Source organism: Macaca nemestrina, chromosome 17 (genome assembly GCF_043159975.1).
Source record: "Macaca nemestrina isolate mMacNem1 chromosome 17, mMacNem.hap1, whole genome shotgun sequence".
In the NCBI taxonomy this organism is placed as follows: Eukaryota; Metazoa; Chordata; class Mammalia; order Primates; family Cercopithecidae; genus Macaca; species Macaca nemestrina.
In genome coordinates this window covers 13,270,306-13,298,291 of record NC_092141.1, presented here as the reverse complement: position 1 = coordinate 13,298,291, position 27,986 = coordinate 13,270,306, and the positions used below count along the sequence as shown (strand labels likewise).

Genomic DNA, 27,986 nt, shown 5'->3' with positions numbered 1-27,986 from the left:
CAATGTTAGAAGTGGGGCCTACTGGGAAGTGTTAGATGATATGGGTGGATCCCTCATGAATGGCTTAGCACCATCCCCTTGGTGATGAATCTGTTCTTGCTCAGTTAGTTCACATAAGATCTGGTTGTTTAAAAGAGCCTGAGACCTCTCCCTTCTCTGGCTTGCCCTCTCTCTTGTCATGTGACAGCCTGGCTCCTCTTCACCTTCTGCCGTGATTGGAAGCTTTCTGAAACCCTCACCAGATCCAGGCACCCTACTTTGTGTACAGCCTGCAGAACCATGAGCCAATTAAAACTCTCTTCTTCATAAATTATCTAGCCTCAGGTATTCCTTTATAGTAACACAAAACGGACTAATACAGATCCCTACAATCCCACAGTAATGCCTCCAGTTAGCGGTAATTATTATCCTTTTTGCTTATTTGCCAAGTAATGACCCTCTGCTGCTTCACCTCTCTTGGGAGTACATTGCTAAGGAAGTTTTCGATGTCAATACACAACTTTTAGTATCTTGTCTCTTCAAATATAGTGCACATTCACCAAACACAAATATACCTTATTTTTCACTTTTAGTGTCCCTCAAATATTCTTCCAGAGTAGTGTGTTCAGAAGGAATTTAATGTTAGCTCCCTGTTCGATTGAATTCTAGCTTCATTTCCCTGAACACAGTTTAGCTGAAGATTGATGCAAACCTGTTACTATTTCCTATTCTTTTTGTAATTGACTCGTATATCATACAGAGTAATTCACGGATTTAAAATCTCATAATGCTTTAAAGTTAAGCTTTTCAGTAAATTAATATTTTTTGTTTTCTTTCCTTCTTCTTTCTTACTTTTTGATGGGAGAGGTAGGCAGGTAAGTCAAAAAGAGCTTTGAGAGAAAAAAAACATTTTATCATTTAGCCCTTTTTGTTAGCTCATTAGGTCCTTTTGAATGAGGCCATGAAATTATAGAAGATGCAAATCTGTTATCCATAATTTGCAGTTGTCGACATGCAAGACCCTGCGTGTATTAATAAATCAGTTTTCCAAATGCCAAGTGGCATTTTTTTGGCTCATAAATAGCAGTGGTGGCCTGTATGACCCAAATAATTTGTTTCCTCAAGTGGAAAGTCCTTAGGTGCAGCCAGGCAAGTTTAGAAAAGAGAAAGGCTGAAATACAGAGAGAAGCAAGAGGGAAATGGCCAGATTGAAACTGGAACCTATTTGACTCCCACACTGTCTTCCATGATTGGGATTGGGACAAATGAGGGGAGAATAAAAATTAGAAAGACAGAGTTTTTGACAAAGGGGACTTCATGGAGAGTCTATACACAGATCATTTGGGGCTTATGTTTTGTTTTAAAAAAACATCACCCACAACAACCAGCCTGATCCCTCAAAATGCTCCCAGCAGCTGGCTCCTGGAGATAAGCAGAGGTATTTCACAGTCTAATACTAATCACATTTGGGCATTTTCAAGTCAGATTGGAACACACATTTCTTTTTTCATAGCGTTTATTTTTAAGTTCAAAGCAAGAACTTGTTATATATGTGAAAGATCCCCCTGAATCTAAAATACAAAACAGAGGGAGAGAGAAGGGAGAACGCAGCACCAGGTGGGGATGAGAATTTGAAAGAAGACTTGTCCCTCTTTCCAACAGAACTCCATCATTAACATTGGAATTCTTATACAAATCCAGACTGCCCCAGATGATACCCACATGAGGGTAGAGGCTACTACCAAGGTACCAGCCCTCTGGGGAGAAATGGAGTTTAAAGACCAACAATGATGGCCGGGCGCGGTGGCTCACACCTGTAATCCCAGCACTTTGGGAGGCCGAGGCAGGCAGATCACCTGAGGTCAGGAGTTGGAGACCAGCCTGGCCAACATGGTGAAACCCCATCTCTATTAAATCTACAAAAATTAGCCAGGCGTGGTGGCAGCCACCTATAATCCCAGCTACTCAGGAGGCTGAGGCAGGAGAATTGTTTGAACCTGGGAGGCCGAGGTTGCAGTGAGCTGAGATTATGCCATTATACTCCAGCCTAGAGGACAAGAGCAAGACTTTATCTAAAAAAAAAAAAAAAAAAAAAAAAAAAAAAAAGATAAAAACAGCAATGTCCCAGGATGTTCTAGGGTGTCACCAGGAGGAGGACCCAAGGGAGAGAAGACATAATCTGAGTCATGATGAGCATCTTTATTCCTTCGCCAACCCCTCAGTCCACCCCCAAAGCAAACTCCCTCTTCAATGAGCAATCATAATTCCACATACTTTGTGCATCATTTCCTTGGGCCATTATTGGAAAAGAAACTGTAGTCTATACCAGTTAGACTCAGTTACTGATTAACTTCCTTTTCTTGAAACAATTTCTTTCCAATCTTGTCTACTTTATAGATCTCATATGTTTTCCTTCAAGTATATTAAACTGGGTATGAGTCAATGACTTTAGACTGAAAACAAACTCACAACCTTACATTAGGTCAACATGCAGCTAACCAACAGTGGGTCATCTTTAACCCCACTCTCTCTTACTATTCCAGCTTTTCCTTCCAAACTGCCCCCCTAATCCTCATTCCCCAATCCCAAGCCCACAATCAAAGGGTGAAAAAAAATCCTCATGTTTTAATCCCATTGACTGCAACACAGACATAACTTCATGCATCTATGCCTTTGTCTCTGCTTTTCTCTTCTGCCTAGAATTCTTTCGTCTCTACCACTGGGTGTTGAACTGCCAGTTCAACTATGCCAACTCTCATCTTTCCAGGGAAAGTTCTCCTAAAATTAGTATAAAGAAAAGTTTCCCTCTCCATTGTGGTCTCTTATGGTCCTCAAAATACTACAACTGTGATCCTCAGCAAATAATCAAATACTTCTGAGTCAATTCAGTGTTCACTCCTACTAGACTGTGAGTACAACAGGAAAAAATATTATTTCATGGACATTGCTACATCCATAATCTCTAGAACTATATCTGGCATGCAGTGGATACATAATAGAATACAGGGTGGATGAATGGGCAGATTCACAGTCTGCATAGATGGAGCTAGAGGAAGATTAGTGTACCAGCTTTCTCTTGTTGCTGTATAATAGAGTCTGACTCCATTTCTTGCTGTTTGACTATTGACATTATTTAAGCCTCACTCCACCTTATTCCTTTACTACCCCACACCTTGGCAAGCTGCTAAGAAAGCCTGGGTGCTCTCTCCTTTGGAGCCAATGGGACGATCAAACCGTGCACGAGAACCTTTACTCCATCCCCACCGCCTAACTACCATAATACTTGCAAGCCAGTCTCCTTTCTCTGCTTTTTCAAGCTATTTCTGGACCTGCTTGGGAGCCACACTGAAAGACTTATTATGTAAGTAACAAACCTTTTATTACCCTGTTGGCAAATGTATATATTGAGGGCATCATCACCAGGCTTGACATATGAACCAAATTTTGAGTAGGGGTCCACCCTGTCTCTGAGGAGAAGCTGTAACTTGCTATAGCAGCAAAAAACCACAAATTTAGTCACTCAAAACGAGACCAATGTGTTATCTTACAGTTCTGTAGGTTCAAAGTTCAACATAGGTCTCACCAGTCTAAACCCAAGGCATCAGCAAGTCTGCATCCCTTTCTGGAAGTTCTAGGGAAAAAAACCAATTTCCATGCTTTCTCCAGCTTCTAGAGGCTCCTTGAATTTTTTGGATTTCAGTCCCTTTCTGCATCTTCAAAGCCAGCAAAGTTGCATTTCTCTAACCCTGCTTCCATTATCACTTCTCTCTCTCTCTCTCGACCTGACCACAGTCAGAGAGGGCTAGATTAGGCCCACCTGAATAATCCAGGATACCCTTTCTACCTCAAGGCCTGTACCCTTACCTTCATCAATCATATTTGCAAAGTTTATTTTGCCAGATAACATGAAGTATTCATATTTTCTGAGGATTAAGGCACAAATATCTTTGAGTGGGTGGGGCCATTATTCTGCCCAACACAGTAAGCAAAACAAACAAACAAACAAACAAACAAAAAACAGTTGTCAGTCCTTTGCTCTAGCTATGAGGTTAGTCTTTACAGAACAGCAACAAAATTGGAATTGGGCAAGTCAAGGTAAACAACAACAAAAACTCATGATCTATAGCACAATGGAGTTGGGAAAGGAAGGGAAGGGAAGGGGAGGGGAGGGGAGGGGAAGGGAGGGGAGAGAAGGGGAGGGGAGGGGAGGGGAGGGAAGGGAAGGGAAGAGAAGGAAAGGGAAGGGAAGATTGCTGATTTTTTGAGTAAGGATAATAGCTCACCCTCCACCACTTCTTCCTTTGACAAACAAGTACCATGAGAAAGATGGCAGAAGCAGTACTGTAAATCCTCACTTGATGGTGTTGACCGGTTCTTGGAAACTACAACCTAAGCAAAACGACAAATAACAAAACAATATTGTTTTTCTCATCAACTTGATAACAAAGTAAAAACCTTGAAGGAAATGATGTTATTCAAGGACCTGCTGTATGTTGCTTTGCTTCAAACCAGTTTCCAAGAATGTATTGAGGATGCTGAGTGAGGCTCCTGTACTTGCAGCAGACCAGGGCCACTTCCTTCAGGTGCACCCTGGTGAACCCAGCCAAAGAGCCTGCACAGTCTATTCAAACACCTCCCCTGTGGCAAGTGCAGGGATAGGCAGTGTGAAAAAAATAAAGATATTTCATCTTTTTTCCCTGGTCCCTGGCACACAGCTCCTAAAACCCTCGCCTTTTCTATGCTAAAGAAAGGCAAAAGTGGCCCAGCATAGTTGCTCACACCTGTAATCCCAGTGCTTTGGGAGGCCAAGGCAGGTGGATCACCTGAGGTCAGGAGTTTGAGACCAGCCTAGCCAACATGGTGAAACCCCGTCTCTACTAAAAATACAAAAAAAAAAAAAAAAAAAAAATTAGCCTGGCGTGGTGGCACACACCTGTAGTCCCTGCTACTCAGGAGGCTGAGGCAGGAGAATTGCTTGAACCTGGGGGGCCGAGGTTTCAGTGAGCTGAGATCACGCCACTGCACTCCAGCCTGGGTGACAGAGTGAAACTCTGTCTCAGAAAAAGAAAAAAAATGCAAAAGCAAGTGTCATTTGTATTCTTACGAGAGATCTAGTAGCTTAGGGCTCCAAGATAGCTTTAGGATGGGGGTTGGTGGCCAGAAAGACTCTGGTGTGATTACAGGGTTGAAACTTTCAGTCCTATCCTCTGATCGCTACTGGCTGGAGACTGAGTCAATCTCTGATGGTTAATGATTTAATCAATCATGCCTATATAATGAGCCTTCCATAAAAACCCCTAAACAAAGGGGGTTTGGAGAGTTTTTACATGGGGACACACTGAGGTGTTGAGAGGGTGGCACACCAAGAAAGGGCATAGAAGCTCCATGCCCCATCCCCATACCTTGCCCTAAGCATCAAGAGATGGAAAACCAATGTGTCTGTTGTACCCTAAGTAAAGCTCTTTCCTGAGTTCTGAGAGACATTCTAGCAAATTATGGAACATGAGAACTGGGTTGTGGGAGCAGCCTGTTTATAGCCTGTTGGTCAGAAGTACAGGTAGAAACCTGGAACTTGCAATTGGTGTCTGAACTTGGGGTAGTTTTGTGGGATTGAGTCTTGACCTGTGGGGTCTCTGCCAACTCCAGGTAGCTGTGGCATAAAGGAATTGTAGGACACGTAGCTGGTGTCAGGAAAACCAGAGAATGGGTTTCGAGGTAGAAGAAAAATCCCACACATTTGGCATCAGAAGTATTATGAGTAAAACAGCTCAGAGGCAAGTAGATTGGAAGCCAAAAAACTTAGGTTTGACTGTCTTGTTGAGGGCGGCAGGAGGCAGACAAATGCCTAAGCAAACAGGGTCAGGTCCCTGGTGAAACTCCACCTTCAAGCCAAAAACAGCCTGGACTGCTGGTTCCAGATGAAACCTGCGACCCTGAGTGAGAACTTCTGTTCCTGTTTGTCTGCCCTTTCTTGATTGGCTCTTTCTGAATAATGCCTTTTAAACAATCAAATATTATCCTTTTTAATACTACCTATGGTCTGCCCCTCACCCATCCTGTGCCTATAAAAATCCCCAGACTCAGCCACACTGAGACAACCCAGCCTTTCCATCCCCTCTCTGCTGAGAGCAGTTTCATTGCTCAATAAAATTCTCCCACCTCAACACCCTTCAATTGTCAGCATGACCTCATTCTTCTTGGATGCGGGACAAGAGCTCAGGATGCACCAAACATGGGCACCCAGAAAGACTGTGACACTGGCCCTCTGCCCTTGCTGGTAGAGGGCAGCCACCCCACATGATGGAAGAAGCATCAGGGCCAAGCCAGTCCTGCAGCCATCTATTGGGCTGCAGACAGTGGAACTAAAAGAACTAATTAGCACACTGTAATACTCTCTCTGGGGCTTCAGGATTGCAGGCATCCCTGCCTGCACGCAACTGTGGTCCCCTCAGGGCAACATGCCTGGTGTGGCCTCAGGCCCCACACAGAGTTTGCTCCTGTGTCAGGGCTTGCAGCGGCCAGCTGAACCCCACACTTGCTCACTCACAAACTCCCTCCCACCAGGAGCTGAGTGTGCAGTTACACGACCGCAGGAACTGTGCAAGCCAGATGCAGCCCAGAGAGCCAAATAGACTGGGTGCCCCCTGCTGCAAGCCTGGCAAAGGGTCCAAGACAAATCTTGCGTCATAGTCTATCATTCATTAGTTGTATGCCCTTTGGCAAATCATCTAGATTCTCTTTGCCTCAGTTGCCCCATCTGTAATATGGGCATAATATTTGCCTTACATTTTTTAAATATAATAGAAGTTTTAGAGTGTAAAGAGTTACTTCACAAATGTAAGTCATTGCCATTATAATAAGTCAGAACACTATGATGGAATAGAGAACCCTGAACCAGATACAAGAAACCAATCCTGCCAATTATTAATTGGGTAATCTTGAGCAAAGCAACTGAGTTCTCTCTGTTCAGCATTCTCCACATCCAAGTGGGGGATTACATTACATTATTTCTTTTAGTCCCTTTTTGCTCTAAAATTTTCGTTTTCAGCACTGAATCATTATTTTCAGCATATGCGGTTGCCCATCTAAAGTGCTGGTTCTTGATCTTGTGGCCTGAATACATTTTATGACCCCTTTATTTTTAGCTCTGGGATCTTTTTGATGTTTGACTCAGCAGAAGTACATGTTAGCAGGAGTTGCTTTATCCCAGGCCTGGTTGCCTGATTGAAAGAACATATTAAGCATGTGCCTAATTCTGTAGCCGCCATTTTATTACATTGAATGCTTGTGCTCAGCAAAGCAGCCATTGTCATTCTCAAAGAATATGTCTAGAGAACTTCAGCATACTATGTATGCAAAAGAGGGGAGCTAGACTAGGCATGGTGGCTCACACCTGTAATCCCAGCACTTTGCGAGTCCGAGGCAGGTGGATCACCCGAGGTCAGGAGTTCGAGACCAGCCTGACCAACATGGCGAAACACTGTCTCTACTAAAAATACAAAAAATTAGCAGGGTGTATTGGTGGATGCCTGTAATCCCAGCTATGTGGGAGGCTGAAGCAGGAGAATCACTTGAACCAAGAGGCAGAGTTTGCAGTGAGCTGAGATCGTGCCATTGCACTCCCGTCTGGGCAACAGAGCAAGACTCCATCTCAAAAAAAAAAAAAAGAAAGGAAAAGAAAATTAAAACAGGAGGGGGAGCTAGGATTTGAATTCTGCCCCTACTGATACTACTTAGGAGTTATGTGATCTTGGACCTCCCTAAAATTCTGAGTCTCATCTGAAGAGTATATGGAATAATATTACCTCTCCCACTTTTCCTCATCTCATTTAATTTTTCGGCAGTACTGCATGGAGTTTATAAATTTATACATGCTGTAAAGATGAAGGAGAGACAGAGAAGGATGTGGAGAAAGAGGGAGAAGAAAATAGAAGATCAATTTCTACTGTTTCCAGCTATAGCTTTCTGATTCATGGTTCCAGCTCATTTGATGGGTACAATTCCATTATTTAGTGTTTCCACTATGTTATCTACGAACATAATGAATCAAAATCTGCCTTCAAACATGCCATAAATAAAAATGTCCTATATGACAGGGCCCTGCGGTTCAGCAATAAGGTAATCTCCCCGATTGATGCTAATCTTTGTTCTTCATATTTGGAACCCAGGTGTTCAATGGCATGCAATTCTTTCTCATTATATTATCACCAACCTATAATTTTCTAATTTATCTACATGGGGAGACTTTGTGTGCATAGCTCAGAAACCTTACTCAAATTCAATGAAGTAGTTAAGCAAGATGTTGGTTAATATACACTAGGATTCCAGTACTTCCTTGATAGAACTAGCCTAGTAGTCCCATTAAAGGAATGGGTCCAGTCGGGAACACATTCATAACTAATACATGGCCATTTTTATTTGTAAGGGCTCAAAAAGCCATCAAATGCCCTGCTCAGTGGCCCTCATCAAAGGCCAAAGGAGAGAGTCTCAGGTTAAAGGACTGGTCCAGCCTCATTAGACAATAATTGCTCTCTAGCTCACGGGGATGGTTACTTTTTGAGGCATCCCCTTTTGAAAATCTGTTCACTTGCTCCTCTCCAGACTTCTACTTTCCCTGCATTTCCCCCAACCCCTCAATGTGCCCTAGGAGTCGTTCCATTACAAACACCTCTAGGAATTTTAGAAAAACAGGAAGAAGTTTCAGATGACCAGGACAGGATCAATCTTAAGCTCTTACTGGACCCACACGCAGGAATTTCCGTATAGAAAACAAGGATTAAAGCTAGTTAACTCTTTTCCCCAAGAGAGGGGAAGACGGCGATGGAAGTTTTAAGAAATGTATCTGATATTTATTTGGTACAAAATGCTTTTCACAGATGTAAACATTAATTAAATGCATATGCTAATTCTCCAACTCTCCATTTCCCTTCATTTGAATCTTCTCAAGATGCCTTCTGTCTCAGGCAAGGAGACAGAACTGCCAGCAGCTTGGCACGTGAGAAGTCTAGCTCCTAGGACAGCTCTGGGTGCGGCTGGCTTCTTGGTGATGTTAACCAGAGTTGGCTGCTGGGATCTTCGAGGATCAAAAGGAATTTTTTTAAATTGTACATGAGCCCAGAAGAAAGCCCATAAAATCACTTCCTTGTGTCTGTGGGTTCCACCCATGAATAGCCTGCCAAACCCACATACCTGAAAGGAAGCAGGATACAGAGAGAAAGAAGGAGAAGCTGACTCTGGAGGAAAAATGAATTAATACCCAAATTCTGAATTCATTCCTGTGTACACCATTTGCATATGCTTTTAGGGAGAGAGTTAAATAATCTTCTTCTATGCTCCCAGCTAATATTTCTCATCCATGTTGTAAGAAACTTGCTGCTCAGCAAGGGTCTAGGAGAAGAAAAATGGGAAGGGAAATAGAAGGACTGAGCAAATGTGAAGGAAGTTAATTCATTTTTTTGCTTTTGCTAGGGGCAGTAAATTCCTTCAGTTTCTCATTTGTTCCCCAATCTTTTTCCAGAAAAGACTATATTTTTGGGCTTTATTTTTGTTTTGTCCCAGTAAATATCATGACTATGAATATTAACAAGGCATAGCTGCTTCCCTTCTCTGCTCTGCTGACCTCATTAAACTCTCCAAGATAAGCTCTAATTTGTAGCTGGGCTACATCAAATAAAATTCAGTCACAAAATCCACTTATTTTCCATACAACTCCACTGTGGAAGAACGGCTGTTTATTGGCAGACTAAGCGACCCGCTCCCACAAGTCTCTGCGTCTTTGCATAACCGTTCCCACCACCAGTATGCCCTTTCTTGACCACCCAGAAAATTCTTGCCAATCTCTCATAACACCAGAACTCTGGGGAGGCCAGTCCTAACTCCACCGTCTCTATAGCCCCACGTCTCCACCCTCAAACAAGCCCTCAAGCCCCCTGCCTTCCTGAACCAGCACTTCTCTCTCTCTGTTTTCATCATCTTTATATGTTCTGGAATAATATTCCTCACACTCGTGGTTTTCTCAGTTATGAAAACTCCAAGACAAAATCCACACTTTATCCATCTTATTTTTATTAGCATCAGCCAATGATGGTTGAATGAATGGATGAGCTTCCATCAGAAAAAGCTCAGTCCCATCCTTCATCTCATTACAAACTCTAAACCTCATTCTTTGCTTTCAATGAGGCCAGACAGCCCAAGCATAAAGGACAAGAAAGGACATAATAAAAGGACAGTGCCATAATCTATGCACATAGGTAGCTCTATGAGTGGTTTATACATGAAGCCTCAATGCGGTTATCTTCCACTGACTATTTCTGTATCTGTTTCTCCCTCCTTCAACACATAAGTAACACCATATCCAAAATGAAGATAGCTAGAATTGAGGCATAATAAATGAGAGCCTCTAGACATGCTCAACAAATGTCTGTTGAATGAATTAACTGAATGAGGGAATGAGTGAATAAAAGCAATGTTATCAAGAGCAAGTATGCAAGATGCTGGGGTAATTTCCTGCAATTGTCTCTATGATATATATGCTGAATGGGGCACAAATGCTTAATAAATGTTCATCGTCATCATCATCATCATCAACAGTGCCTGGTATTTTCATTTAGAAATGACTCTATTACCATTAAAGTCTAGATGTCCACAATTACCATTATTATTTAACGTTCTGGGAGTTCCAGCCAATGCAATCAGACAAGCAATAATAGCAGCTGTATGTGCCAGCTACTGGGTTATGTGCTTTATAGACAATATTTCATTTAATCCTCCTAAGATCTCCCTAAAGTAGGTATTATTATGCTTCTTTGAGGAAACTGACCCTCAGAGATTAGATGAATTGCAGAAGGTTCAAGTTAATAGGTGGTACGGTTGAAATTTAGCCCAGGTCTGTCTGTCTCAAACACCTATTTTTTTTTTAGCACTATACTATATTGGTCCATAAGAAAAAGAAGTAAAAATTCTAAGTACTGACAAACATTTCTTGCAAACAATATGATTATCTCTTTGCAAAGCCCAAGATATCCAACCTAAAAATGATTATAGCTAATACAAATATACAAAGCTATTAAAGTTAATTATATAAAATAAATATTCAACATTTATACTTAGCCTGTATTATTCTTTTTTTTTTTTTTTTTTTTTTTTGAGACTGAGTCTCGCTCTCTTGCCCAGGTTGGAGTACAGTGGCGCAATCTTGGCTCACTGCAAGCTCTGCGTCCTGGGTTCACGCCATTCTCCTGCCTCAGCCTCCCGAGTAGCTGGGACTACAGGTGCCCGCCACCATGCCCGGCTAATTTTTTGTATTTTTAGTAGAGACGGAGTTTCACCATGTTAGCCAGCATGGTCTCGATCTCCTGACCTTGTGGTCTGCCCACCTTGGCCTCCCAAAGTGCTGGGATTACAGGCATGAGCCACCGCGCCTGGCCACCTTGCCTATATTTTCTTAATAATATGTTCAGAAATATAATGGAGGGCTGGGCATAGTGGCTCATGCCTGTAATCTTAACACTTTGGGAGGCTGAGGCAGGGGGATCTTTTGAACCCAGGACTTTGAAACTAGCCTGGGCATCATGGTCTGTCTCTACAAAAAAGTCCAAAAATTAGCTGGGAGTGGTGGTTCCTGTAGTTCCAGCTACTTGGGGGGCTGAGGTGGGGGGACCGCTTGAGCCTGGGAGGTCAAGGCTGCAGTGAACTGTGTTCATGTCAATGTACTCCATCCCATGACAGAGCAAGATCCTATCTCAAAATAAAACAAAGAAATACAATGACATTTTAAAATCTCATTTATAAAAGCAATTTTTAAATGTTTTATATCATATCATGTGCCTCCATCCATGGATTTTCCTATCTATTATGGCCTAATTCCCCACTACTCCCCAGAAGCCAAGGCCAAGTATGTCTTTTTTTTTTTTTATCCAGGCAGTGTCTTGCTCTGTCACCCAGGCAGAGGTGCAATCACAGTTCACTGCAGCTTCCACCTCCTGGACTCACGTGATGCTCCCTCCCATCTCTACCTCCGGAGTAGCTGAGATCACAGGTGTGCACTACCATGCCCAGCTAATTTTCAATTTTCAATTTTTTTTTTTTTTTTTTTTTTTTAGAGCTGGAGTTTCGCTGTGTTGTCCAGGCTAGCCTTGAACTCCTGGGCTCAGGCAATCCACCTGCCTCGGCCTTCCAAAGTGCTGAGATTACAGGCTGAGCCACCGAGCCCAGTACCAACTATGTCCTGATGAAACTTTATTCAAGTTTTTGGCAAAGTGGGAGTGAAATTCATAAGTAATATTCAGGGTCTAGATGATGGAAAAAAACTAAAAAAATTTTACTGAGAGATATAAAAAGTGATAATAAGCAAAAAAGAATACCATATTTCTGATGGGGAAACTTAGTATTGATAGAAACTAATTTTTTACAAATTTAGTTTTACATTTAACAACGCTAGTGAAACCTTTGACAGGACCATTTTCTAAAATTTTACCAAATAATTTTAACATTCATATGGAAGGAGATGCACACTATAAAAGCCAAACATATTTTGGAAAAGAAGAGTTACAGAAAGGACTTGCCACACTAATATTAACATGTGACACATAGTACAAATAATTAAAGCAATATGTTACTTGCGCCAAATTAGAAAAACAGTAATGAACCAGAATAGGAAGTATAAAAGCATGCCCATGTATATATATATTTCATATATATGTGTGTGTGTGTGTGTATGTGTGTGTAGTATTCTATAAGGGTGAAATTTAAAATCCGTAGAAAAAGAATAAATCATTCAACAAATTTTAAAAGTAAATGTAAATAAACACTGAACTCACACCACACCCTAAATAAATTCCAGATGTATGAGATGTTTTAGGTGTTAAAAAAGTAAACGATAAAACAGTAAATATTTATGTGTAATTTTTAGCAGGATAGAGCTAAAGTATTTTATCAAAAGCAGAAATCTAAAAGGAAAACACTGTGAAATTCAACTAAATATGATTTTATTATATTCGTAAGTTTAAAAGTGAAAAGCAAATGATAAACACAAAAAGCTTTTGTATGTTATGTGGTAAAACTTGACCCCTCCATATATAAAGATCTTGTATGAATCGAGGCCAGATGTGGTGGCTCAAACCTGTAATCCCAGCACTTTGGGAGGCCAAGGTGGCAGATCACTTCAGGTCAGGAGTTCAAGTCCAGCCTGGCCAACTTGTTGAAAACCCGTCTCTACTAAAAATACAACATTAGCCAGGGGTGGTGTCACATGCTTGTAATCCCAGCTACTCGAGAGACTGAGGCAGGAGAATCGCTTGAACCCAGGAGGCAGCGGTTGCAGTGAGCCAAGATCGCACCACTGCACTCCAGCCTGGGTGACAAAGCAAGATCCTGTCTCAAAAAAAAAAAAAATCGTATATGACTCCATTAGAAAGGGATACACATTTCAGTTAAAAACTCAGCAAAAGCAAGTCACAAAATAAATACAAGTGGATATAAATCCTACTGGAAATCCAAGAGTTCCAAAGCAAAACATCTTTGGGACAATGCTGCTTCAAGTGTCAAAATGGCAACAAATTTCTCAATTGTTGTCTAGATTAGGATAAGAAGCACTTCCATATCGTATTTTGAGGAGTGTAAATCTATTCAATCTTTCTGGAAAGCAATTTTGTAGTAGGAATGAAAAATGTGTAAAAACTGCAATCTGCTCCAGTAGTAATAGTAAAGAAGTAATCACACATGCAAATAAACATTGAGTCAGGAGAATTGCTTGAACACGAGAGGTGGAGGTTGCAGTGAGCTGAGATCAAGCCATTGCACTCCAGCCTGGGGAACAACAGTGAAACTCCATCTCAAAAAAAAAAAAAAATAGGTTTATGGAACCATTGTTATAGTAGTGACAAACTAGAAATAACTTGAATTTCCAACTTTAGAGAAAAGGTTTTTAAAAAGTGATTATAGGCTGGGCGCGATGGGTCACGCCTGTAATCCCAGCACTTTGGGAGTCTGAGATGGGTGGATCACGAGGTCAACAGATCAAGACCATCCTGGCCAACATGGTGAAATCCTGTCTCTACTAAAAATACAAAAATTAGCTGGGTATGGTGGTGCATGCCTGTAGTCCCAGCTACTAGGGAGGCTGAGGCAAGAGAATCGCTTGAACCCGAGAGGCAGTGGTTGCAGTGAGCCGAGATTGAGCCACTGCACTTTAGCCTGGCAACAAAGCGACACTCTGTCTCACAAAAAAAAAAAAAAAAAAAAAAAGTGATTGTAGATGTACACAATGGAATACTATGCAGTCATTAAAAATGATACTACACAGTCGTATTTCGTAACATGAAAAGATGATCACAGTGACTAAAGATTTTTAGGACTATGGCTATGGTAGTGCTGTCCAGCAGAACTTTCTGAGTTAATGGAAATGTTCTTTATCTGTATTTCCCAAAAGCCATGTGCAGCTTCTGAGCTTCAGTTGAGTGGCTACTACAACTGAGAGACTGAATTTGAATTTGAATTTTGATTTTGATTTTTTTTTCCATTCTAATTTGAAGAGCTATACGTGGTTAGTGGCCACCATATTGAACTGTGCAGACTGACAGTATGAGCCTATTTTACCTCCATATATATGTACAATAATAATATTGGAAAGACACACAGCAGAATGTAAACAATGGTTATCCCTGAGGAGTGGGGCTATGGTTGTTTCAGTTTAAAATGTGTTTAAATGTGGAAGGGGCTATTTTTTTTAATTAATTAATTTATTTATTTACTTTGAGATGGAGTCTCACTCTGTCGCCGAGCCTGGAGTGCAGTGGCCTGATCTCGGCTCACTGCAACCTCCGCCTCCCGGGTTCAAGAGATTCTCCTGCCTCAGCCTCCCGAGTAGCTGGGATTACAGGTACCTGCCATCGCACCTAGCTATTTTTGTATTTTCAGTAGACATGGGTTTCACCATCTTGGCCAGGCTGGTCTTGAACTCCTGACCTCGTGATCCACCCGCCTCGGCCTCCCAAAGTGCTGGGATTATAGGCACGAGCCACTGCGCCCGGCTGGAAGGGGTTATTTTTTAGATGGGAGTACAACGTGCTTCAAACTACTTTGAAAATACTGTTCTGTGTGGAGAGTGGTGAAAACTTTGGGCCGGTCACATGGGTCCCTGAGGGTTTGCCTGACCACCCAGGCTGAATAATATTTAATTGGAGCCCCAAATGTCCCCAAAGGATCATTCCAGATGTCATGGACTCATGTCTCGGCACACCAAGGATCACTTCCCCAGTCGCAGCCCTGGGCTTTGGTCAATGCTATTTTCCTAGAAGTTTTCATACCTGATGGGCAGAGTTAAGAGAAACCTGTGTGGCTGATGGGGCGGGAGGCCTGGTTTTAATAGACGCCATGCCGCTGGTTGTGGGATCAACACTCCTTCTCTCACCCACCGTTAAAGCTTTTCATCACTTCATGTACCCCAATCCAGAGAGATTTGCTTCCCATTATGGCTCCAAGCCTAGTTTTCTATCCCAGGAGCCAGGCATCGGCACACCTTGTGGATGAAAAATTATCCAAGCTGCTAGTGCGGTAGGAGAACTAATCCTTCCACCATGGGCAGCTCAAGGTACTTAAGAACTTCTCTGATACTGCAGGAATCGCCATGAGAGAAGTTGTCCCAGATGTCCACATCTCAGGGCACCTACGGCCCATCACATCATATGTCCTCATTTGTCTCTGCTTCAACCCAAAACGAGCACAAAATAAATCAGGCAGGCTTTTCACAGTCTTTGGCTCTTACTGGTTTTTTTTTTTTTTTCTTTTTTTAGACAGAATTTCGCTCTTGTCGCCCAGGCTGGAGCGCAGTGGCACCATCTCAGCTCACTGCAACCTCTGCCTCCCGGGTTCAAGCAATTCTCCTGCCTCAGCCTCCTGAGTAGTTGGGATTACAGGTGCCCGCCACCACCCCCAACTAATTTTTGTATTTTTAGTAGAGACTGGGTTTCACCATGTTGGCCAGGCTGGTCTCGAACTCCTGACCTCAGGTGATCCACCCGCTTCAGCTCCCAAAGTGTTGTGATTACAGGCATGAGCCGCCCGACCCGGCCTGGCTCTTACTGTTTCTTAAACAAAATGTGTCATTTTGTTATGTCCTATCTTATATAGTTTGCTAATTGTGGAATATTATCCTCCATGGGATTACCATGGTGCCTCCAAGCCCACAGCCTCTTCCAAATAAGACTGTCCCAAGAAGATGCAGCATGAAACGCCAGGTGGCGTTTCCCACACCTAGTATCTGGATCCCATTTGTAAGCTGGCCAGCAACCTAAGGTGTGGACTGGCATGAAACCATAGCTGGACCAGTTCCTATGCAGCAAGAAACACACAGTTAGCAGTGAGAGCTGAACTGAGGTACAGCTGTAGCCATTAGCTGGATTTAGTGAATAAAAGCTACGAGATAGAGAAAGGATATGAAGAATTAAGGTAAAGAATAAACCATTTAGTAGTGAGACAGGAGAAGATAGCTTAATCATGATGAACGGTAGAACCTAGGGCAAAGATTGACCAGCTCCAGCTGTGGAAGTCCACTGAGCCATCTTGGATTCAAGCCCACTGACGTGGTTTGGATCTCCATCCCCGCCCAGCCAAATCTCATGTGGAATTGTAGTCCCCAGTGATGGAGGTGGGGCCTGGTGGGAGGTAATTGGATCATGGGGTTGGCTTCTCATCAATGGTTTAGCACCATCCCCCTTGGTGCTATTTTCATGATAGTGAATGAGTTCTCATGAGATTTGGTTGTTTAAAAGTGTGTAGCAGCTGGGCGAGGTAGCTCACGCCTATAATTCTAGTATTTTGGGAGACCAAGGTGGGCAGATCACCTGAGGTCAGGAGTTCGAGACCAGCCTGGCTAACGTAGTGAAACCCCATTTCTACTAAAAATACAAAAAATTAGCCGGGCATGGTGGCACACGCTTGTAATCCCAGCTACTCAGGAGGCTAAGGCAGGAGAATCACTTGAATCCAGAAGGCGGAGGTTGCAGTGAGCCGAGATCGTTCCATTGCACTCCAGCTTGGGCAACAAGAGCGAAACTCTGTCTAAAAAATAAACAAACGAACAAAAAAGTGTGTGGCACCTCCCCCTAGTCTTCCTCCTGCTCCTGCCCTTGTGAGATGCCCGGCTTCCCCTTTGATTGGAAGCTTCCTGAGGCCTCCCCAGAAGCAGAAGCTGCTATGCTTTCTGTACAGCCTGCAGAACTGCGAGCCAATTAAGCCTATTCCCTTTATAAATCACCCAGTGTCAGTTATTTCTTAATAGCAGTACAAGAATGGACGAAGACACCCACCTACAACTTCCAACTCCTCGAGGCCTCCATGTCCGGCTTTTCCTGGGTTCTATGCTAGCATACATTTTCAATGAGCCCCCATTACTTGAGGTAACTGAAGTTCTCATAAAACAAACACATGCCCAACGATTCCTTTGCATGGTCCTTGTTCCTAGAATGCAAGCATGGTTGAAAAGAGCTGGCTTTAGGCCGGGTGTGGTAGCTCACGCCTGTAATCCCAGCACTTTGAGAGGCCGAGATGGGTGGATCAACTGAAGTGAGGAGTTCAAGACCAGCCTGGCCAACACGGTGAAACCCCGTCTCTACTAAAAATACAAAAATTAGTCAAGCGTAGCAGTATGCGCCTGTGATCACAGCTACTTGGGAGGCTGAGGCGGGAGAATCGGTTGAACCCGGGAGGCAGAGGCTGCAGTGAGCCAAGATTGCACCACTGCACTCCAGTCTGGGCAACAGAATGAGACTCCATCTCAAAAACAAAAAGAGCTGACTTGGATGAGAAAGCGCCTTGACACCTGTCCTTGTGACTCTCCTAGGCTTGATTGGTGGAGGTCCCCTAAGGGATCAACCAATCCACTAACACTTCCAGACTCCTTGATTCTTTCATGGAAAGCCCCGACAATTCTCAGATACAAGAAAACAGAGCGGCAATTTAACATGATGGAAACACGGTAGATCTTTGGGACATGGTTTTAAGCCAGTGTTAGCATTAAATATGGAAGTGATTTAATTAAAATAACAATAAAACATCTAAATACTTTTCTTTTTTTTTTTTTGAGACGGAGTCTCGCTCTGTCGCCCAGGCTGGAGTGCAGTGGCGCGATCTCGGCTCACTGCAAGCTCCGCCTCCCGGGTTCACGCCATTCTCCTGCCTCAGCCTCCCGAGTAGCTGGGACTACAGGCGCCCACAACAGCGCCCGGCTAATTTTTTGTATTTTTAGTAGAGACGGGGTTTCACCATGGTCTCGATCTCCTGACCTTGTGATCCGCCCGCCTCGGCCTCCCAAAGCGCTGGGATTACAGGCGTGAGCCACCGCGCCCGGCCTAAATACTTATTTTTCAAAAGACCAGGCAGTAATTGTAACTTTTTTGGTATATGTACACTTCTATGAGTTTCAGCATGCGTAAAGATGTGTGTGAATAATGCTATAATAGTAATAAAGAATAATTAAATCACCTTAAAAACTGCCTCCTGCCATCCGTCTATAGTCAGGTATCCTGTCACATCACATTGCCAACCACTGATCCATTTAATGTCCCAAATGTTTTGTCTTTTTTTTTAATGTCATATAAGTGCAATTCTGTAATATGTTACTTTTGAGTCTGGCTTCTTGTACTTGGTGTAAGGCCTTTTAAACCTATCCATGTTGTTGTGCATATCAACAATTTATTCCTTTTTTTTTTTTTTTTTTTTTTTGAGATGGAGTCTTGTTCTGTCATCCAGGCTGGAGTATAGCAGCACAATCTTGGCTCACTGAGACCTCTGCCTCCTGGGTTCAAGCAATTCTCTTGCCTCAGCTTCCCAAGTAGCTGCGACTACAGGCGCCTGCCATCAAACCTGGCTAATTTTTGTATTTTTAGTACAGACAGGGTTTCACCATGTTGGCCAGGTTGGTCTTGAACTCCTGACCTCAGGTGATCTGCCCTCCTCGACCTCCCAAAGTGCTGGGATTATAAGCTTGAGCCACCACTCCTGGCCAATGTATTCCTTTCCATTGGTGAGTAGTATTCTGTTATACAGACACACCATACTTCGTTAATCTACTCACTTTACTAGAACATCTTTCCGGGTTACCGCGGCTGCCTGGGTGACAATGTTTTCTGCCATCTCACCTCACTCATCAGCTCAAGGAAGGGGAGAACTCAAGCAAGAAATCTAATGGTGTTTGATTCTCAGGGCCAAGCTCCCTCTAACCCTAGAGTGTGCGTCTCATGGAAGGCATCACTGTTTCCATGGTGAGAGGTAATATTCTGTATATGCAATAGCAATTTATCCTTTTTTCTTCTGGATTTTATTTTTCTTCCTGTGTACGTAAATCCCATGATGCTTCCCCTGTTTCTAAATTACTCTGCACCTTTTGGATCACATAATCTAAAAAAGGACAATATTGATCCAAATAGTAGCAGCACATGACAGCTAATTCAGTCACAGTAATAGTAACTGACTTTTCGGGGTACCATTTTCATTCTCCTCTTTTCCAAGCTTCTGTCCTATGTTTAGCATCATATATGACAAACCACATCAGCACGGTGGAATCCAAACCACACACCACTCCAGGGCAAATTAATAACAGCCTAAAGTAAAATAATAGCAGGGTTGAGCAAATAGTTAGGTTTAAAATAAATTTCAGTCATTCCAATTGAGAGAGTCAGTAAACCACCATGTGAAATCAAACCCAGGAGTCCATGAGGAATCAGAGCAAATGATTTTGAGATCATTTTCTCAGAAATGCAGACAAGCCTTCCAGGTCAATCATCATCCATCTCAGTCTATAATGTAGGTAGCATCTGTTGAATATGAAATTTCCTTCCAGTCACCAAAGAGCACAGTTAACCTTTCAGGGCTGATGCCAACAGCATCTTGCACTGTTTTGTAACAACCTCTGTTTGAGATTTCCATTATTTTCCAGACAGCCCAACCCTTATTAGACGAGCCACATTCAAGGGCTGCAGCGTGCTCTTATCTCATCGTGACCAAAGCTGTGAATTTCTCTGGGCAGGATATTTACTCTTCCAAATGAGTTGTTAGAAGGCTTGACTGAGAGGGGAACCAAATCAACTTGTAATGAACTGCTATGTAATTACAAAACAAAACAAAAACAGTTATAAACGTTAAGCACACCCATCTATTGACAAGGAGTGAGCAAAATTACTCTTCCAGACCCAGGCCAGCTCCTCGGCATTTTTTATTAGGATTAAACATTCTGGAACACCAGAAAATCAGTGTTTGAATTGCAAGGGATTCTGCTACTGGAGGTGTGAGTCTGCATTTTAGATCTCCTTTCCCCAGGAATAACTATTTGTTTTTATTACTGTTATGACTTGGCAACAGAGTATAGTAGTATTCCATTCCAAAGCGATTATTGAGGAGCAGTGGTTAAGAATTAGCTTCTGGCCGGGCACGGTGGCTCACGCCTGTAATCCCAGCACTTTGGGAGGCCGAGGTGGGCGGATCATGAGGTCAGGGAATCGAGACCATCCTGGCTAACACGGTGAAACCCTGTCTCTACTAAAAAAAAATACAAAAAATTAGCTGGGCGTGGTGGCGGGCGCCTGTAGTCCCAGCTACCTGGGAGGCTGAGGCAGGAGAATGGCGTGAACCCGGGAGGTGGAGCTTGCAGTGAGCCAAGATCACGCCACTGCCCTCCAGCCTAGGTGACAGAGCGAGACTCTATCTCAAAAAAAAAAATTAGCTTCTGGAGCCAAACTCTGTTTCAATTTTGGCTCTACCACTGACCATGTAAACTCAGATGAATTATTTAATCTCTCTGGGCCTCAGTTTCCTCAGCTCTAAAATAGGAATAATACTATGTGCCTCATCGAATTTTTGTGAGGATCAGCTGGGTGCAGTGACTCACACCTGTAATCCCAGCACTTTGGGAGGCCGAGGTGGGCAGATCACGAGGTCAGGAGATCGAGACCATCCTGGCCAACATGGTGAAACACCATCTCTACTAAAAACACAAAAATTTGCTGGGCATGGTGGCACGTGCCTGTAGTCCCAGCTACTCGAGAGGCTGAGGCAGGAGAATCGCTTGAACCCGGGAGGCAGAGGTTGCAGTGAGCCAAGAGCGCACAACTGCACTCCAGCCTGGCAACAGAGCTAGGCTCTATTAAAAAAAAAAAAAAAAAAAAAAAAAAAAAGAATTGTTGTAAGTATTAAGTGAATTATGACATATGAATCACTTAACTCAGTACCAGGCACATCAAAAGCATTCAGTAAATGTTAGCAGCATCCACCCAGCACATTCTTTCCTGGTTTTATTATCTTGCAATCAGGGCCATCCAGATCTCAAGGGATGACAAAGAACCATCTTCCTCTTAAAGAAAGTGTTTCCAGCAAGGTGGCTCATGCCTGTAATCCCAGTACTTTGGGAGGCCAAGGTGGGAGTGGACAGATTACCTGAGGTCAGGAGCTCGAGACCAGCCTGGCCAACATAGTGAAACCCCATCTCTACTAAAAATACAAAAATTAGCTGGGCGTGGTGTCACGTGCCTGTAATCCCAGCTACTGGGGAGGCTGAGGCAGGAGAACCACTTGATCCCTAGAGGTGGAGATTGTAGTGAGCCAAGATGGCGCCACTGCACTCCAGCCTGGGTGACAGAGCAAAAAAAAAGAAAGAAAGAAAAAGAAAGTGCTCCATTAATTTTTCCCTCTATCCTGTGGATACCCCAGAGTCCAGAATAAGGACCACTGACGCAGACAGAGAACATCACAAGTGGGCCACAGTCTACCAGATCTGGTGACTTTCCATCCCTTTCAGGTGTGGACACCCAAGGATGGCTTCAAAACCCTGCTCTGCCTGGCTTCTGGTCCCAGCCCACTGCAGAAACATTCTTCATCACACTGGCCAGATATCAGGGTGCCGCCAACTCCATTTACCCTGACCTCTTGCACACTCTATTTTTTAATTAACCTTGGATCAGCAAAGCAATATCTGTTCTCCAAATACAGTCATATTTTATGCAAGCAGTGACAAGCTAATTAAGTTAATTATTATAACACCTATCTGTATAATGAAACTAAGGTTGGATAATTCCAGCTGCTTCTCCTTAAAGTGCATCCCAGTGATGATTAAAAAATAATTAATATTTCACCAAAGACAGGAACAAGAAGTTAATTAAAAGAAGAAGGTGCAGTCTTAATGAAACATATCCCATTGTGTTCACCACAGCACACTACAGCCAAATCCCTTCTCAGAATATAGATGAACACCAATGAACATCGGGTCTTTCTTGAGAGCATTTAGAAAACATTAACGTCTCCCATTTGCCACACGCAGCAAACGTTCTAGAAATCTCTTTTTGCTTTTAAACAAGAGAAAGAAAATTTATTTATTTATGCAAAGTCAGTTGGTTGAAATAAGTTCCAAAGTTGGACCCGCAATTTTCCTTTTTTCAGGAGACTACATGATTAAAACTATCGCTTCTCTGACAGGAACGCAGACACTCAAACAGGTCCCAACCACAGTGGAAGGCTCTAACTATTCCCTATTTTATCAAGCTAATTGTCCTGTTTTGCCTTAGTCTGTTTGGGCTGTTGTAACAAAAATACCATACACTGGGTAACTTATAAATGATAATCATTTATTTCTCACAGTTCTGGAGGCTGGGAAGTCCAAGATCAAGACACGGACAGATTTGGTGGTTGGTGACTGCCCACTTCTTATAGATGGCCGTCTTCTTGCTTGTCTTCACATGGTGGAAGGGAAGAATGAGCTCCTTCAATCCTCTTCTACAAGGACATTAATTTTTTTCATGATGGGCTCCATCCTCATGACCTCATTTCCTCCTAAAAGCCCCACCTCCAAATACCATCATCTTGGGCATTAAGGTTTAACATGTGAATTTCAGGAGGACATATACATTCACTCTACAGCATGTCTTCATAAAAGAAAGAGTAAATAAGATGTCATAGCTAAGAAAATTTAGAATTTTACTTGGATTCAGCCCATTCAAATTACATCTATTGAATTCCAGGCACTGGTTTCCTCATCGAGAGACAAAATGCTTTTTCTGGCGGCTAGGATTTCCGAGGCCATGTCTGCAGTCAACAAGATGGTTTGTTTGCTTGGCACGTAGGATGAGAACAGAAGTGGGATAAATTTCTCACTCAGTGGAGAATGCCAGGGCCGCAGCCACACTTTGCGCCAGCCAAATGGTTCTGCTGCTTAGGAAAATGAGACTGAAGTCATTTGCAGAGGAGAGATTAGGGATTAGCAAGGCTCTATTTTGGCCAAAATTTGAACTTTCCCTCTCAAAGCTGGAAAATCTGGGTTCTTCTTCCTCCTAATACTCAGCAATTCTCTTCCTCCTAATACTCAGCAATTCTGTGTCCTCAGGCAGGATGCTTTTCTTTTTCGCGATTCTGTCTTGTTTTTCAGAAAATGAGGTGGTTGGACCTAAACTCTAACTATAGTTCCTTTCAATGTTACCATTCTACAGATATATCACCTGGAAGAGTTTTTTTCTTTTATTTTTTTATTTTTATTTTTATTTTTTAAACAGGGTCTGGCTCTGTCACCCAGGCTGGAGAACAGTGGTACCATCACAGCTCACTCCAGCCTCAACCTCCTGGGCTCTAGCGATCCTCTCACTTTAGCCTCCTGAGTAATTGGGACTACAGGTGCGCACCCTCATGCCTGAAAAACATTTTTATTTTGTGTAGAGACAGAGTCTTACTATATTGCCCAGGCGGGCCTTGAACTCCTGGACTCAAGTGATCTTCTCCCCTCAGTCTCCCCAAGTGCTGAGATTACAGATGTGAGCCACCTTGCCCAGCATTTTTGGAAGGATAAAATGAGATTGGACAGGTATTATGAAGCCTATTTTACAGATGGAAAAACTACTACCCATAAATCTTCCTGAAATTTGTTCAAGTTAGTCTTTTCTAAACCTCACGTTTCTGACTAAATTCTAGATATTCTGATTCTTCATTAACTGCTCAATCGTTGATGCTTAAAACAATGCATCCAGAAACAGTTTCAAGTTCTTTTCCTCTAAGGAAGCCCCTCCCTAGATGTGGTCACGGGTCTGAAAGAAGCTGACACCGTGGGTAAACTAGCATGATTGCAGTGTTTCCGCTGAGAAAAAAGGGTGGTTCTTATTCTTGTTTTTGGATTTGTTCTTGCTTTTTTTTTCTACCGTGGGATGCTCCCTAACTAACAAGCAGGGGAGGGACTCTATGAAGGGCCACATCAAAGGGCCACATTAAAAAGCAACTTAATATAGTCCATCCAGATGGGACTTCGCTACAGTAACAAATCTTACCGCGCTTATCATTAACACCTCATTTGGAGCAGGCTTTCCTGGTCTTCCTCTCAAGAAGCAATTACACACACATGTGCCCTGCCTTGAAACTGTATCCTAGCTTTGGGTTACCGGGGCACAAGCAAAACCTGGTGGAAAGGGGTTTCTTTCTCATTTATTTGGAATGGGGGATTTGAGTGCTGGTGTCACATGAAAGGTGAAGACATTTTCGAAGGGGCTTTGGTGCCTGAAGAGGAATGGGTGAGAAGGAGAGGGAAGGAGGCTGTTCCGTGGGGGAAACCCAGAACTTAGGCATCCAAATTGGATTCTACAAATCCAGGCAGAGAAATGCCTTTATCTTGAGGGTTGGGATGAGAAATAGCATCGTGTCCTTATAAAGGGTTCTCAGTTCCTGGTCTCCGAGGGTCTCAGGGCACTTTTCTGTAGATAATTACTGTTTGAAAAGGACTGTGAAGTTGTTTCCAGCCTCAGAGGAACAGGTCTGCATCTCCGGCAAGCACTGAGAAATCACATGCTTGTGTTCTACAGAAGGAAGTTTGGCAGAAAAGAATCTCAGGTTGGGCCGGGCATGGTGGTTCACACCTGTAATCCCAGCATTTTGGGAGGCTGAGGTGGGTGGATCCCCTGAGGTCAGGAGTTCGAAACCAGCCTGGCTAACATGGTGAAACCCCATCTCTACTAAAAGTACAAAAATTAGCTGGGTGTGGTGGCAGGTGCCTGTAATCCCAGCTACTCGGGAGGCTGAGGCAAGAGAATCCTTGAACCCAGGAGATTGCAGTGAGCTGAGACTGCGCCACTGTACTCCATCCTGGACAACAAGAGTGAAACTCCAGCTCAAAACCAAAAAAAAAGAATCTCAGGTTGGAAATCAAGACTGGTGGGCATCTCCTCCATACCTCCCTATGCTGCAACTCCCAGTGGTCCATTCATGCTCAACACAAATAAAACAGTTATTATCATTATTTCCATTTTACAGTTGAAGAAACCAAGTTCCAGAAAGTGTAGCAGCTTATATCTAAAGTGACATTGATTTCAAGCAGCACAATCATGATTTAAATTCAAGCATCTCTGCTGGAGTCCTAACCTGTAGACCTTCCTTTCCCCTGTGCCCCCAATGACCCCCTACCCTGACTCCCCAGAAGCCTGCATCTTCTGGTGCAGGAATTCAAGACCTTTAAGTACCCTGGATACAACAGGACTGAGTAGATTTGGCCCTATCCTGTATAGGAGGTCAAGATAACTCATCTATCAGAAACGAAATTAAGGGAACTTGAGAATGCTTCTTGTTTCTCTAACAAAATGATGGCTTTCAGCCAGTCTCAATGGCTCATGCCTATAATCCCAGCACTTCGGGAAGCCAATGCAGGAGGATTGCTTGAGGCCAGGAGTTCGAGGTCAGCCTGGGCAACACAGCAAGACCCCACCCCCACGACACCAAAAAAAAGTTAGCTGGGCATGGTGGCATACACCTGCAGTCCCAGCTACTTGGGAGGCTGAGGAAGGAGGATTGCTTGAGCCCAGGAGTTCAAGGCTGCAGTGAGCCACGACCACACCACTGTACTCCAACCTGGGTGACGAAACGAGACCCTGTCTCTAGAGGAAAAAAAAGAAAATGATGCCTTCCTTTCAGAAAGACATCCATGCCCTCTCTATCCTCACAAGCTGCTCTGTGTACATTTCTCCCCTCATTTACAATTGAGACTTTTTCTTCACATGATGTATGGAAGAGTTCAGATGGTTATAGTCAATATGGGAAGTAGGCACTGAACAGGGCAGCCTGCTGGGTAAGAGTGTGGGCTCTGGAGTCAGATCCTCTGGGTTTACATCCCAGCTTCCTCATGCAAGGCATTGGATTTTGAGCAAGTTACTTCACCCGTTTGAGCCTCAGTGTCCTCCTCTGTAAAAGGCAGATAATAACAGTGCTGACCTCAAGGGGTTATTCTGAGAATTCAATAACATAAACCACATGAAGGTTTAGCATGCCATGTGGCATAAAGAGCTCAATAAATGTCTGTTGTTACTCTTGTTACATTTCCACAGCAGCACCTAGTTTAGTGTCTTGCTCCCACGTGAATAAGGCAGAAGTCCTGCCCTCAGGTAGCTTACAGTCTAGTGACCAAGATAACATATATCACAGAACCACACATTAGCAGCAAGCTGGGTATGGAAGAGTGGTTCTCAAACTTGAGCATGCAGCAGAATCCCCAGGGGACTTGTTAAAACACTGATTTCTGGGCCCCAATCACAAAGTTTTTGTTTCTATACGTCTGGAGTAGGGTCTGAGTGTATGTATGTATATATACACACACACACACACACACACACACACACAAATACATATGTGTGTGTATATATATATTTGAGATAGAGTCTTACTCTGTCGCCCAGGCTGGAGTGCAGTGCCGCGATCTCGGCTCACTGCAAGCTCTGCCTCCCAGGTTCACACCATTCTCCTGCCTCAGCCTCCTGAGTAGCTGGGACTACAGGCGCCCACCACCATGCCCGGCTAATTTTTTATATTTTTAATAGAGACGGGGGTTTCACCATGTTAGCCAGGATGGTCTCGATCTCCTGACCTCGTGATCTGCCCACCTCGACCTCCCAAAGTGTTGGGATTACAGGCGTGAGCCACCACACCAGGCCGAGAACTTATATTTTTAACAAGTTCCCAGGTGATGCTGCTGATCCAAGGACCACACTTTGAGAATCATTAGTACAGAGACAAGAACAGGCTTCAGGAACACATAGTCCTGAGTTCAAATGCTGCTCCTGCCCCATCATAGCTGCCTGACCTTGAGCAGGCTGATGGAGCTGAGCTCCCATTTCTTCTTGTGCAAGCGTGGTGGGAAGATGAACAAAGAGAATGCATCTAAGCCAGCAGAGAGCATATGAGAAAGCAGGACCTCACATAACATAACTGGAGAAGTTGTACCAGGAGATAGAAGGAGACATTGATCCCAGCTGGGCAGAGGGCTTCAGGGAGGAAGGTGAATTTCAGTAGAGTTCTAAGCAGCTGAGAATCACAAAGGTAATAACATAAATACCTTGAAGTCCTTCAGTAACAAACCCAGGGGCATTGAATAAGAAGACGATTAGAAGCATATTTAACTCAATTTTGATTGACTTTGGCCCTTCTCGACCTTGAAATATGAGGGATGGCAAATAGCCAAAACGCACTCCATTCTTTCCAACCATTATCCACATAAAAGACTTCCACATACTGTGGCTTCACGTGACATCAGGATGGGATTTAAATTCCATGCAGCAAAGCACCAGGAACAGTTGTGCTACACCAAAGCTTTGCTTTTTTTTTTTTCGTAATTAAAAAATGAGTTACTCCTACTACCCAAGCTGGTTTACCACTGGCGCTGCGATCCATTCATTTCACTCACTCATTGTTACAATTCAACACTTCACTCACTTGCCGTTTGAAAATGTTGATGTAAAATGTGGCAGACATTTCCTGAACACACCAAAAATTTGACAACCAGCTCCCGGGAGAGCCATTTCAAATCGCTCAACGTATTTGCCCACAACAGAGTCCAGGGCCCTGCATTCATCCCAAGTCTCAGTGGTTACAAGTTTCTCCTTCACGGACATTTGCCTGGGTCCTGAAGCCACAGAATATGGAGCAATCTGATGTCTGGCACCTCCTGCAAAGCGAAGATGCAGGCCTGGAAGAGCAGAGCAGGAGAGGAGGGCGTCGGTTTCAGA

General features: G+C 43.3%; 1 long non-coding RNA gene across 5 annotated transcripts in view; it reads right to left on the bottom strand.

Annotated features, from left to right (window-relative positions):
* The window catches only part of LOC105473541 (uncharacterized), a 243,729-nt gene that overhangs the window by 186,796 nt on the left and 28,947 nt on the right, over nt 1-27,986 (bottom strand). For all 5 annotated transcript variants that reach the window (XR_011615396.1, XR_011615397.1, XR_011615394.1 and 2 more), the window contains exon 3: nt 4,263-4,368. This is a non-coding gene — a long non-coding RNA (uncharacterized lncRNA). The remainder of the gene's footprint in view (nt 1-4,262; nt 4,369-27,986) is intronic.